The 13,641-nt window shown below is 47.9% G+C and overlaps 1 protein-coding gene across 18 annotated transcripts in view; it reads right to left on the minus strand.

Moving 5' to 3' along the window:
- LOC120375737 (protein CEPU-1) overlaps positions 1 to 13,641 on the minus strand; it is a 757,368-nt gene that overhangs the window by 707,853 nt on the left and 35,874 nt on the right. For 9 of the 18 annotated variants that reach the window (XR_005586712.1, XR_005586711.1, XR_005586710.1 and 6 more), the window contains one exon: positions 11,433 to 11,595. The exons of 2 other annotated variants lie outside the window; for them this stretch is intronic. The gene's annotated coding sequence lies outside the window, so the exon portion shown is untranslated. Of the gene's footprint in view, positions 1 to 6,955; positions 6,971 to 7,096; positions 7,283 to 11,432; positions 11,596 to 13,641 lie in introns of those variants that run through there. 7 more of the 18 variants (XM_039496611.1, XM_039496608.1, XM_039496614.1 and 4 more) reach the window with 6 other exon arrangements.

The following is a 13,641-nucleotide window of genomic DNA, read 5'->3' on the forward strand; positions in this document are numbered from 1 at the left end:
ACCCTCCGGATTCCTGGCTCGCCAGACAAATACACCTGATGCCCCACAATCCCGACCTGCAGTACCTCATGCTCTTCTGGAACTAGGCGTGATCCTCCCATCCTGGGTAGACAGACTCACACTAGTGCACCACAAATAGCAGCGTGGCTATGGTGGCTCCGGCCGAGAGCCAGGCTAGCCACCCGAGCTCAGTCCCCTGGGGTCAGGTGGGCTTGAGAATCCGAGCTGCAACGTCCAGACTGTTATTTTTAGTGCAGCCCTACAGAGTTTAGCGTTAACATCAGTCTGTCTTTCTGCTCCCAGCTGCAGTGTAGACGTGCCTGGGGATTCCTTAAACGAAACCTCTAGCTTCCAGACCGTCACCAGCCCCGGGCAAGTAAATCCTGTTAGCCAGGTATTCGGCCACTGAAACTGAAATTAGCAAAGGTACATCATGGCTAGAACAACCCCTGGTTTGGCACAAATAATAAAGGTAGACTTGCCCATCTCCCTTCTACAGCACAGCCCCATTAAACCGCAGGGAGAACTGTTGCTTGCGCATTCACAGACAATGGCAGTGGTTGTTCTTGCATTGGCTCATAAATATTTAACAGAAAGCACTTTGTAACGAAGAATGTTATTAAGGCTGATGAAGTCTGGGGCTGCAAATGCAGCCATAGATCAGATGTTGCCAGTCTAGTATGTATAACCCTCCTAGATCAGCCCTGTGGCAAATCAGCGTCTTTGGGTAAAAAAAATAAATAAATAAAATAAAATACTGAGCCTCAGAGACCCAGAGGGACATATGCGAGGCGTCTGAGGGATATCCTACCAATAGATCAGATCTTTGCAATCTCCTTGTGCAGAGATTCAGATATCTGAAAGGTGGGAGGAAAAGGCTAAAAACCAATAAAACAGAATGTACTAGATGAAAAGCAATTCTTGGCAGCAATTTTTAGCACAAACACTAGGGTTTTTTTTCCCCTCTTTTCTGTAATAGCAAATTAATCTTTTTATTGCTGCTGAAGCCACACTAATTATATTTATTCCAGTGCTTTATGCATTATTGGCATAAGTTTGGGTGCTTTTTGTGGGCGGTTTTCGTGGGCCTATTTGATTTCATTTGCTGCATTTCAGTTCCGGCAGCCCCAAAGTTCAGGGTGAGACAAAGTCTGTTATGGCTGAGAGCAAACTAATCATCCCCCCTCCTATAGAAGGATGAGAAGATGTCCCAAAGGCTGCACTGAGGAGTCGGGAGCAGAGTAGGGGAAAACTCAGAATTGCCGTGGCCTGGGAAATGTTGACATCAAAATTTGTTCAGAATCATATTATGCCAGGACTTGGCAGGATAAGAAACGGCACAATACTCACTCGTACTGCTGACATGTCACAAAATAATGCACATTTCATAAAATATGTAAATGAAAAAAATAAACAACACTTGAAACATGAAGTGACATTTTGATTTTTTTTTCTCCCAACCAAGAAAATACTTTTTGTTTTGGAAAAAAATATACAATATATATTTTAAAAAATATAGATATTTCTTTTGCTTTCTTTTTTTAAAATTTCCCCTCATGGGAAACTGTCGAAATGGATATGATTTTGTGGACCCCCACCCCAAAGTTTTCCTCCAAATGGTGTTTTCCAGTGCTCAATTGTTTTGATGAAAATTCTCCCATCAGCTGTAACTGGGAATGGATACTGCCTCTCGGTGTTAAGCAAGTTTCAGAGTTAGTGAATGTTGCTGGATGACAGCCCTGGAAGACAAGGGCCAAATTTAGTGGGGATGCGAAGGTACATGCTAACAAGTAGGTCTAAGAGGACATTACCTGGTACAATTTATGCTGAGGCACTGGGAAAAAGGCAGAGGTAGCAGCAGCTGAGAGCAGTCTCTGACTATAGCCCTGAGGCTGAAGCCACCTGTGAGAGGGAAGATTTCCACAGTACAGGAAAGCACTTGAAGTCAATAGGTGTCTTTCTACTGAGTCCGGTGGACTTTGGATCTGGCTTATACTGCCCTGCCAAGGTGCCTTGACCTTGAGCCAGAGGGACCAGCTGGAAAAGTGAGAAACTAAGCATCTCCACAGCCCATTCAGTCCTCTCTTGCTAAGGTGCCCAGTTCCTGCTAATTGCTATCACAGTTTCTGCATTATATCAACCCTCATCCAAGCATGAACTAGACTGAATGCCATCAGCTAATTCCACACAGATGGGGACTAGCATTGTGCAGTGCCGAGGGGAAGGGAGGTTTCACAGAGAGATGTTGATAATGCTCAGGACCTCTTAGGATTAGCCTCTTAACCTGGATTTGAACCAGTGTCCTAGAGGTTTAAAAAAAAAATCAATCTAGCCCATTACCATCCCCTTAGCTACAACCAACCTCAGCTAGTACTTGACTCTCTCTTCCACAGACTTCTACAAAGTTCTCCCTGGCTGGCAGGGACTGGTTATAGCTAATGCTGCTGATTGACCATCTGAGCAACCGCATATGATGTGTATTTGAAAAACAAAATCAGGCCTATTAAGACACTTTACAGTATAGCAGAAATTAAAGCAGCCCGTGAGTTTACCGTTTGGTTTAAATATATTTTGAGCACTATTTTACTTTCCTAATGGTCAGAAGCGTAGGGCCAGGGAAACAACAGGAACTGGAGGAGGGAATGGAAATCTGGTTTATAACCTATGCTGCATGGCAGATTTGTGGCATCTGTGCCAGACAGTTTCCAGTGCCACAGGGCACTTTGTGAATTTAGTCTTGATCCAAACCCCTCTGAAATTAGTGCTAAGACTCTCACTGACTTCCACGAGCATTGGATCAGGTCCTTGCTCCTAGAAAAGCAATCCCAGCAGAGAAAGACCTTCATTTCTCTTCTGTGCTCTGGGGCTTGGGAAGCTGACAGACTGGCTGCTTGAGGAACTAGGGCTGGGACCTTCCATCTCGATGGTTACCTGCTCAGTAGGAACTAAAATGTTATTACAATGGGACAACAGCTTGGTGCATCCTGTACGAAATGAGCTGGTGGAGCTCAGCTCAGTTGCCAACTTTCACACGGTAAATAAGCACCCGACTTTCACAATAAGCCAAAAATCAAGCTAATCCCATTTCAAAACAAGGCCAAAACAAGCCAATCCCTAAGAATCCCAACACTCTCCGTGACTAGATTCCCCCCGGCGTTCAGTCTGGGACTGTGGTGGGTCCGTTGTGCACCCCTGACTCTCTCCCCCCTTTGCCGATCAAAAATATGACGCGACAAGCCAAACAAGCTACAAGCCAAAAACTAGCCAACAAGCAAATCACAAGTCACTTAAGCCAAAAACAAGCCCAATTTCTACATTTTGTTGTCGTCGTGGGTTTGGCATGTCTGGAACTCAGTCCCTCGCAGTGCAAAAATGACCAGTACAGTTGGAGGCCCTGGGTTGTTGGCATCAGCAGAGGTGCCAAGAACTGAGCAGAACCCTCTCCCCTCAGATCATGGCAGAAGCACATGGAGAAAGCCAGCAGAGACATATCTGTCCCAGCAGTGTAACATCCCTAGCCACTATCTGGGGTTGCTTAAAGGCACAGTCCCCTACAATAGCTGGAAGAGCTGAGTCTCTAGTGAGGTCAATGCAGATCCATTTCACCAACAGTGCATTCATCACGCGTGAGAGAGAGAGAGAGAGAAATTCACTGCTCTAGCATCTCTCTCTATTGCTTTTCACAGACTGTCAGTCCCACACTCCTTTACCTTGCTCCCACATGCCAGACTTACTTAGGAAGTACGCCAGCTCAAGCAGTCATTAGGCATTGTCTGTGTACTACATGCAGCTGTGCACCTTCATGCTAGTGAGACTTAATTAGTCAGGGTATCAAATACAGGCAGAGCGGGGAGGTGAGCGAGGATGTCACCCCTGCCGTGAAAGCTTTCAGGTTGCTTTTAAATTAAAAAAGAATAAGAAAGTTCCATTTGCTTTTTTTGTTCGCTCTGTGGAAGGAGCTTCAGATGTCCAAGCAGAGAATCCCCTTCTTCTTCTCTCCCAGTTAATGGCATTACCCAAGGAAGCCTATTTCTTTCACCTTCTCCCCAAGCCTCTGGCCAGGGCCGGCTCCAAGTTTTCTGCCGCCCCAAGCAGTGGGGGAAAAAAAAAATCGGCAGCACTTCGGTGGCAGCTCAATCGCGCCACTCCATTCTTCAGCGGCAGTTCGGCAGCGGGTGCTCCACTCCCTCTCTTTCTCTTCGGCGGCACTTCGGAAGCAGCTCAAAGAGAAAGAGAGGGACTGAGGGACCAAAGACCAAAACATGCCACCCCAATAGCGGCCAAAGTGCCGCCCATTTGTATTGGCTGCCCCAAGCACCTGCTTCCTTAGCTGGTGCCTGGAGACGACCCTGCCTCTGGCGCTAGCTCCTGTCAGAGGCAGGATACTGGGCTAGGTGCATCATTGGTCCAGTGCAGCACGGCAGCTCCCTCGGGCCAGATTTTCAAAGGGGTTTAAGCACCTACTGATGCAGATAGGAGCCGAGAGGGATTTGCAGAAGAGCCTAGGGAGGTTAGGGGTCTAACTTCTATTGAAGCCAAGGGGAGTTAGGCACTCACTCTGCTTAGGCTTTGTTGAAAATATCTAAGCGCCTATCTGCATTTTTAGGCAGCTAAATGCCTTTGGAAATCTGGTCCCGTGTTCTGGTGAACCCCCCTCCAAGGCCATTATGAGTTGGAGGGGGTGGGGGGGTGGTTCTCTTCCTCCCACCCATATTTTAAACTCCACAAGACCCACCCCTTCTTCCCTGACACTTGGCATCAGCTGTTCTGCACCATATTGACAGACAACATCAGTAGCCTTCCCAGGAACAGGCCACTAAGAAGCACTCAGGAACTAAGCAATCTGCAAGACGCCCCCCTGTGTTTTAGAGAGCCAAGGTGTTCATCCACCATGCTCACTGGACCCCACCCTTGAGGGGCAAGAATCGAAGAGGGACTTGATTCATGCCCTCATGCTGGCTCCTTGGGGGCATTGTACCAGCTCTCACGGAGACCCTTAAGCCCCCATCCATGGAGAGCAGATGAGACACATGGACACAGTGAGGGTCTATATTCCCCTCTAGTGGCTGATCCACGTAAGAGGTTAATAAATTAGCGACTGCTTCTAAACTCAGGACACAGCCCCTTAGTTCAAACAGCAGCGTCTCATCCTTCCAGATCGAGAGATCTCAGGGTCATCCCCTGCTGACAACCCATCCAGTGAAGGGTCTCCACATTCAGTTCATGTTTTATTTTACTAACACCCTGACTGTTTTAATTAAGAAAGGAGACAGCACTGGAAGGGACACCCTGGGTCAGAGGCCAGGCCCCTGCTATCCCAGGTAACCCCGTGATATCATCGTGTTCATAAACTTCTCAAGGTGCATCATAAAGCCAGTTCGGTTTCTTGCCCTCACTGCTCCTATTGGGAGGCTGTGCCAAGCCTCCCTTCTAGATAATGCTAGGTCTAGATAATACTTAGTCCTGCCTTGAGTGCAGGGGACTGCACTAGACGACCCCTCGAGGTCCCTTCCAGTTCTATGATTCTCTGATCATTAGAAACCTGCTTCTAATTTCCAGCCACAGTTTCTTCATGGCTAGTTTCTCCCCATTTGTCCTTGTGCCTTGAGCTTCAACAGCTCTTCTCTAACCCAGGCGGGCAGCCCCCTGGTGTATTTAGAGAGATCAATCAGATCCTCTCGCAGCCTTGTGTTCCTTCCTCATGGGCCGATATTTGATTATAAGCTCTTCAGGGCTGGGACTGGATCTACATCTGTGTTTGGAAAGTGCCTAGCACATTTTGTACACCACGGTGATGGTAAATAATAATACCTAGCTCTGATGCTATACTTTTCATCGGTAGTTCTCATAGAACTTTACAAAGGAGGTTGGGATCTTTAGCTGCATTTTGTAGATGGGGAAATTGAGCCACAGATCAGTGAAGTGACTTGCCCAAGGTCAACCAGCAGGCCAGTAGCGGAGCCTGGAATAGACCCCAGGTCTCCCGAGTCCCAGTCCAACGCTCTACCCACTACCTGATAGTAGGGCAATGCCTTTAAGGACTGAGCTTCCCAGCCAGAAAGTTAGGGCATGGATGCTGCGAAGCTCCTGTTATGCACAGCCAGTTGGAACTGGACACAGAATAAAGCGGAGCTCTTGCAAGCACTTTAAGCACCGAGGTCCAGATTTTGAAAGGAATTTAGGTGTTACTGAGCTCAAAGTGCCTAAATCCCTTTTGAAAATGAGATTTAGGCTACTAGATTTCAGCACTAAACCGTTGAGCCCAGCAATGACTAAAATCCTTTTACAAGCTAGGCCTGAGAGATCAATGACCATGACACACTAGACCAGGGGTCGGCAACCTTTCAGAAGTGCTGTGCCGAGTCTTCGTTTATTCACTCTGATTTAAGGTTTTGTGTGCCAATAATAATTTAAACGTTTTTAAAAGGTCTCTTTCTATAAGTCTATAATTTATAACTAAACTATTGTTGTATGTAAAGTAAATACGTTTTTTCAAATGTTTAAGAAGCTTCATTTAAAATTAAATTAAAATGCAGAGCCCCCCGGATGGGTGGCCAGGACCCGGGCAGTGTGAGTGCTGCTGAAAATCAGCTCGTGTGCCGCCTTCGGCACCCGTGCCATAGGTTGCCTACCCCTGCACAAGACCATGGGACTATGAGCCTAATCCAAACCCAAAAATGTTGATGGAAAAACTCCATCAGGTTCAATGGCCTTTGGGTCAGGCTCTGTATTTCAATAAGGACTCCAATGCCATAAAAGGTAGGTGGCAATATCCTCTCCCCAAAACTCCTCCTTCCTTCATGGTCTTCAAATAATGTATTGGCAAAAGCAATGGAGGGGGGCAAGGGGAGAGAGACCCCAATGGCGGTGAGCATTTGCCCTTGAAAAGGTGAAGAAAAAGCTCTCAATACCATACAATTTGGAAAGTTCTAAATGAAGAAATTACTTAATCTACCTTGGGACTGTAGCTGTTCTACAAACTGCTGTAAACAAGCCTTCAAATCCAGCTACTAAGGATTCTACTGACATAGAGGAGCCGAGGCTAAATTGACAAGTTGTCTCGGTTGCCCTTGAAACTCAATTTGCCGTTGCTCACCTCATTTCCAATTAGCACAGGAGCCTCACCGTCCGATGCTGCTCTTTAGGGGCTCTGTTTGGCAAGTTCTCCACCACGCTTCTGCACACCCACTCGGGGGCCGTGCTCTTCGGCAACGTTGGAGATAAATATCGTAAAGGGGACTAATTGGAGGCAGCCGGGTCCATCGAAAGGGGTCTCAGGATAAAATCCTCTCCTCTGCAAAAGAGCCAACACATGGTTTATGCACCAGGTAAGGCTTATTTTGAGAGCTTTGCGTCACATTTAAGTGCATAAGCATGGTGTCATCCCCCTGCGTGGGGGTGAAGGAAGACTATGTTGCTGCTTGGGCCTGTATAGAATATTCACAACAGATCAGAAGAACACGTGAAGTTACTCTTGGAGAACTCTTGAATTCCCTTGGCTTCTATCAAATGGTGTGAAAGTGTGTGCTGATTTCACACCAAAAAAATCTGCAAAATATTCATGGTCATTTTTATTTGAAATCAGGACTTTTGTTTGGTTTTTTTTGTTTTAGTTAAAATGGAAAACTAAGATTTTAGTCAACATGTTTAAAAATTTGGAACTATGGCAAAACTTACAAAATTTCTAACATTTGTCCAGGGAGTAGAGGGAGGGAGGCAGGAGTCACTGTTTTTCAAGCAGCTGCAATCACAACTTTTCAGAAGTTGAAGTTTCATCTGGAAAAAGATCCGTGCGTTTTAATTGGCAGGTGTGTTTGTTTTTGTGAATGCTTTGAGATGAAACCAGCCATTCTCTGATTTTTTGGCAAAAAAAGAGTAAATGTCAGACACAAAATGGCTCAGAATGAAATGATCGTTTTCTTTTTTCCTTGACATTTTACCCATTAACTGAGCATTTTTGCACATATTGGCTGCTGCGGACAGCAGGCGATTTCTATAGAACAGGAATATTACAGAACATGATATTGTTTGTATAAAAAGTTCCCCAATGGGCCCGGTGCTGTACATACACATATTGAAAGGTAGTCCCAAGAGTTTACAATCTCTAAAGGGACAAGACAAATAAAGGGAACACGATTAGCCCCAGTTTAGAAATTGGGAAACAGAGAGATTAAGGCCAAGATCCTCCAAGGTTTTTAAGCACCCAGCTATGATGGATTTCAATAGAAGTCTAAATATCGTTGAGGATCTGGGCCCAGGTGATTTGGCGAAGATCACACAGGGAGTCTGTGGCAGAAGCAGTAACTGAACCCAGAACGCCTGGGTCCTAATCTGGGAGCCCATCCTGGACTCTAAGGATTATACTGGTTTGGAATGTTCCAGCTTCTCCAGAATTTGTTGGTGGCAACGTGCTTATAAAACAGCTTAGAAGTTCAGCTCATCTGCACCTTGCGCCTCATGGAGCTCCAGGAGCTTTCACATAACATCCTTTCTGGCTCTCCTGTTTCACAGCATGAGAGGAGACTAGAATATTTCTGCTTCCCAACAGTCAGCCTGTTATGCTGGATGTCAGCAGACTGGAACAACAACAAATCCCAGCATAATAAAGCATCCACAGAACAATCAGCTTAGCACAGTGACTGGGTCCTGGTGGTACAAGTTACATCCAACCTCACTCCATTCCTCAGGACAGCCCGCAACACAGCTCCAGTTGCAGTGCTGTCAGCAATTCTGAATCCTGCCACCGAGGGCCAGATCTTCAGTTGTTGTAAATGGACGCCGCTTTCACTTCAATGGAGCAGCACCCGTTTACACTAGCAGGATCTGGCCCAGAACATCCAACCCTTAAAGACGCAGGTCCAGAGGCACAAAGGCGTTTAGGTGCCTAAACCCCAGACTGAGGATCCAAAGCCCTAGATTTAGGCACCACCACAATCCACAAAAACCCTGTGTGGCTGCCGCCTAACCCTGTAGGGGCCTAAACTCACTCGGCACCTAAATTTTCAGGGTAAAAGTTCCCTAGAGATACCCAAGCAATCCATGAACAGGGGGGAAGACAGGCAGAGGAGAGCCCATCTCACGTGTTGGGCCTGATCCAGTAGGTGTGCTCGCCTAACTCCAAACAAAACGGCTGGAATGGGGGAAGGGAGAGGAAGAGGAGGATGACTCCCTCATAACCTTTATCTCAGTGGTTAGGGCACTCACCTGAGAGGTGGCAGATCCCTGCCCCTCAGGCAGAGGGGGGACTGAACCAGGGGTCTCCCCCAGCCTGGGTGAGGATCTAACCACTGAGATAAAGGTTACGAGGCAAGTAGACTCCCCTCCATTGAGCGTGGAGCTGGGAAGGTACTTAATTCTGTCTCCTAAGCCCCCTGACTACAGCAGAGGGGATCCCGGCTGTGGATTGCTGGCAGAGATAGTATCTCCCTGCACCAGATTTAGGTGCTGAACACTGAAAGGCACAGGGCTTCGGACAGACCCCTGGCTAGCTTAGGTGGCTCTCTGCCTACCATGCTGGCTTTTGTGAATTGCATTCTTAGGTGCCTCTCTCCCCGCATGTACTGCATAGGAGCCTTGGAGCCTAACTCAGGCGTTGTGGGACCCAGTGTTGTTTCAGTGGTTTTCTAAATGCCTAAAATGCCCGTCCATCACTTCTCATGAGCCTCTAATTCTTGCTGGACTCCTGACTATGACCACAGACTCAGATCCTACATGCATGCAGGGCAGAGCGCTGACTTTGACGCAGCTCTGGGCAAGGGTGCACCCATACACCCTTTATACAGTGGGGCTAAAGCGTGTCCTTTCCAACAGGACCAACTCCACAGCTGGTGTAACTCAGAGCAGCTCCTTGATGTCAATACTGATTTGCGCCTCCTGAGGTTCTTCCCCACCCCCTGCAGAAAGTTTTAAATCCTAACCCCTCATCCAACAATGCAGTGAGAACCCAAGACTACCCACCCCCATCCATGAATATTTTCACAGGGGATGGGGTGGGGGAGACGCTTCATCCAGGAGTGGATGATTTGGAACTTAACTTTGAGTGACTGTAATAAAGTGTTTGAATTTTCAAACATTTTTCTAGCCTGTGAGGTGTGCATCTTAGTGGCAACAGGACCCTTTTGTCTTTGTAAGCTATTTTGAGGCAAAAAAAATATCTGTAAATGACTTCCCCAAACCTCCACACAAGCTGAGCACGCAGAGAAAATAGGCTTTGCAGGAACGCAGTAAATTGTTTCTGTCACACAAGGAAATATAACCAATGGAAATCGTTATGGATGAGTCATTACGAAAGGGGACCAAAAAAATTAACCTTCATCCATTTCCTTCATCTTTACGTGTGTGCATTTCTGTGTGTGTGAGAGAGAGAGACACACAGAGGGATGACGGGGAACAGAGAATGGGCGTTAGGCGAGCGTGCTGGCGACAGGACAGAGGGTGTGTTGTGTATGGGAGGGGTGTGAGGGTTGTGTCAGTGAGTGGTCTATATGGGAGAGCGGGTCAGGCAGGGCCAGTGCAATCCATTAGGCGACCTAGGCGGTTGCCTAGGGCACTAGCATTTGGGGGGTGGCATTTTGGGTTCTTCGGAGGTGACCGTGGCCGCCGGATCTTCGGCTGCCCCGGTCGTCGTTGGCATTTAGGTGGAGGGAGCTGGGGAAGGGGGGCACGGGGAGGGCCGCCTGCAGCAAGTAAGGGGGGGGGCGGCACACAGGGGAACTCCCCACCCCAGCTCACTTCTGCTCCGCCTCCTCCCCTGAGCACACTGCCCCGCTCTGCTTCTCTCCCTCCCAGGCTTGTGGCGCCAAACAACTGATTGGCACCGCAAGCTTGGGAGGCTGGAGAAGTGGAGTGGCAATGGCGTGCTCGGGGAGGAGGCGGAGCAGACGTGAGCTGGGGTGGGCGGGGAGCTGCCACGAGGCTGAGGGGGGAGCTGCTGCAGGGGGGTGCCTCAGGGCGGCGGGGGGAGGAGCTGCTGCAGGGGGGGCACCTTAGGGTGGAGGGGGGGCGGAGAGCTGCCACAGGGCTCAGGGAGGGGGAGGCGCAAAGTGGAAGTTTCACCTAGGGCGCAAAACATCCTTGCACCCACCCTGCGGTCAGGAGAGATGGGGCATGGGTGAGCATCTAAGGGTGTGGTCTGTAGGGGGAGGAATGTGTGCATAGTGATTCCACAGCTTTTCTCCATCCCCACCCCCACCTGCCCCTTGCAGTCCCTGGCATAGGCCTATGCTGGAGGGAGAGACTGGGTGCATCATGCTCTGGCCAGTTCTGACAGTTCTGAGCTATGAATCCCAGCGGTCCAAAGTTGGCTTGAATCCAGGTGCTCTCATGTGTCCCACCCCGCACTGTGTCTCTCCTCCACATGCCCCTCCTGTACACAACACAACTTTTACACACACACATGCCAAGTCCCTCTCTGACGTCTCCAGCACACTCACCTACCACACCTTTTCCAGGCACTGTCCTCTCCCCTTCCCACATCCCCTTCCACCGTAGACATTGAAGATGAAGGAAACGGATGGTACCACTCAGAATCTGGGTCAGTGAACGTGTGTGGGGTAGGGTGTGACCGGCACAAGAGAGAGAGATGTGCTGTAATATCTGAAAGGAAAACACACAGGGCCCACAAGCCGGGGTCATTTTCCGGAACAGCAACACAACCCCATTCCCTGCCCAGCCCGTGTGCTGAGTTATTGCCAATGTTAACTCCCCAGCCCCAGAGTTGCCTAGCTTTCCTGTTGAAAGCCATTACCAATGTGTGTGTGTTTTGCTTTGCACCTGCGTGCATTTGTTACAGCTGTAAAAATCTATTTCCAGAGCAGCCGATAATGATTCATCCAGCCACACCGTGCAAACAATGCTGCGGAAAAGGCTGCACTAAAGTGTTAAATGTTCCCTAATGTGCAGTAATTGATTTCCACGTGTGCAGTAATGGATTTGGTCACATCATGCAACAATGGATTTGACATGGGCACTGACTGATATTATAAACACGGTTAAATTATTAGTATTGTGTGCAAGAATTAGCAGTTAAATAGCGCTGGCTCCTGGGATCTGCCCTGGTTGACTAGGTCTATGTAGGGGAAAGCTGATATTTATAGGGCAGGTTAAGAATCAAGGATATGATCAGCAATTTGCCAGTTGAAAACTACTTTGGCTGTAAGTGAAATTAGTCCGGGGTTTCATCCAAGCTGTTTTTCCCCACGTAACTGAGCTCTGTCCGGGAAAGGGCCAACTGTAAAATAGTGGATGTTGCAGGGTAGGAATGAGAGCTACTGGCCAAGCAAGGGTAGGCAGTGGGGCAGGACTGCAGGAGGAAGACATGCTTGTGGGTCAGGGTTGAGGTATATCAGAGTTTCAGAAGACTCTGCAGACTGGAAAAGCAGGGCAGGATTGAGGTACAGTTGCAGAGGTGTGTGGGTCAACCCAAAACTCAATTCCTCATCTATACTGGACCAAATTTACCACACATTTTTCAAATTAATGGGAGGGGAAAAGTTAATTTTAAATGTATTACTTTTAAATAAGTTAAATTTTTGGAAACTTTTTTCACACATTCCGCTATGCAATGTGCTCTGCTTTGATAAGTCAGATTAGCAGCGATACACAGAAGTACTGAGTCTGGCTGGCTAGGAATGGCACATACTGCTGGCTAGACTGATACTGTGAGGAACCGGGCTGTAGGTACCTGGATATATGGATTTCACACCCTGACAGCCACTAACGTTGCAGGAGACAGAGGTAGGGTGAGTCACTTTCCAGTTCCAGCAGCAAAAGGAGAAAATGCCCTGAAGATTTGGGACCCGAGCCAGAGCCAATGGAGAGACTCTGATTGACTTCAGGAGACTTTGGAGAAGGCCCTACATGATGTAGCAAAGAGGGGAGGTTCTGCCAGGTTGTCACTGGTGATCCCACTCTAGAACTCACAGTAGGGTTGCTAAACACAGGGCATCCATCCCCTCGGGTTGTGATTGCCCTGGGTCCTACATACTATGAGGGGTTAGACCAGGGGTCGGCAACCTTTCAGAAGTGGTGTGCTGAGTCTTCATTCACTCACTCTAATTTAAGGTTTTGCATGCCGGTAATACATTTTAACGTTCTTAGAAGGTCTCTTTCTATAAGTCTATAATATAGAACTAAACTATTGTTGTATGTAAAGTAAATAAGGTTTTTAAAATTTTTAAGAAGCTTCATTTAAAATTAAATTAAAATGCAGAGCCCCCCGGACCAGTGGCCAGGACCCAAGCAGTGTGAGTGCCACTGAAAATTAGCTCACGTGCCACCTTCGGCACCCATGCCATAGGTTGCCTATCCCTGGGTTAGACCTTCTCAGGCCTGTATAGAAGGCCTCCAAAGAAGAGCTGATATGGCAATAGCTAATGCTCTCCTCTTTGAGCCAGTAAAGGCCCATTTCCCCAGGCTAGTGCTAACTGAGCAATGTGTTGCTGGAAGTGCTGTCTTTCGTATGAGACATAAATCTGAGGTCCTGGCAGCCTCTGGTCATTAAAGAACTCATGGTGTTTTTGCAGGCATTGGAGATTTAACTGCAGCATCCTGACCAAAATTCCAACATGGAGGATGATTACTTTCTGCCTCTCGACATTTCCAGTGAGGTTAGGACGGGATACCTTTCCCACTTCCTATCCT

The sequence above is a fragment of the Mauremys reevesii genome, linkage group 12, assembly GCF_016161935.1.
Source record: "Mauremys reevesii isolate NIE-2019 linkage group 12, ASM1616193v1, whole genome shotgun sequence".
NCBI lineage: Eukaryota > Metazoa > Chordata > Testudines > Geoemydidae > Mauremys > Mauremys reevesii.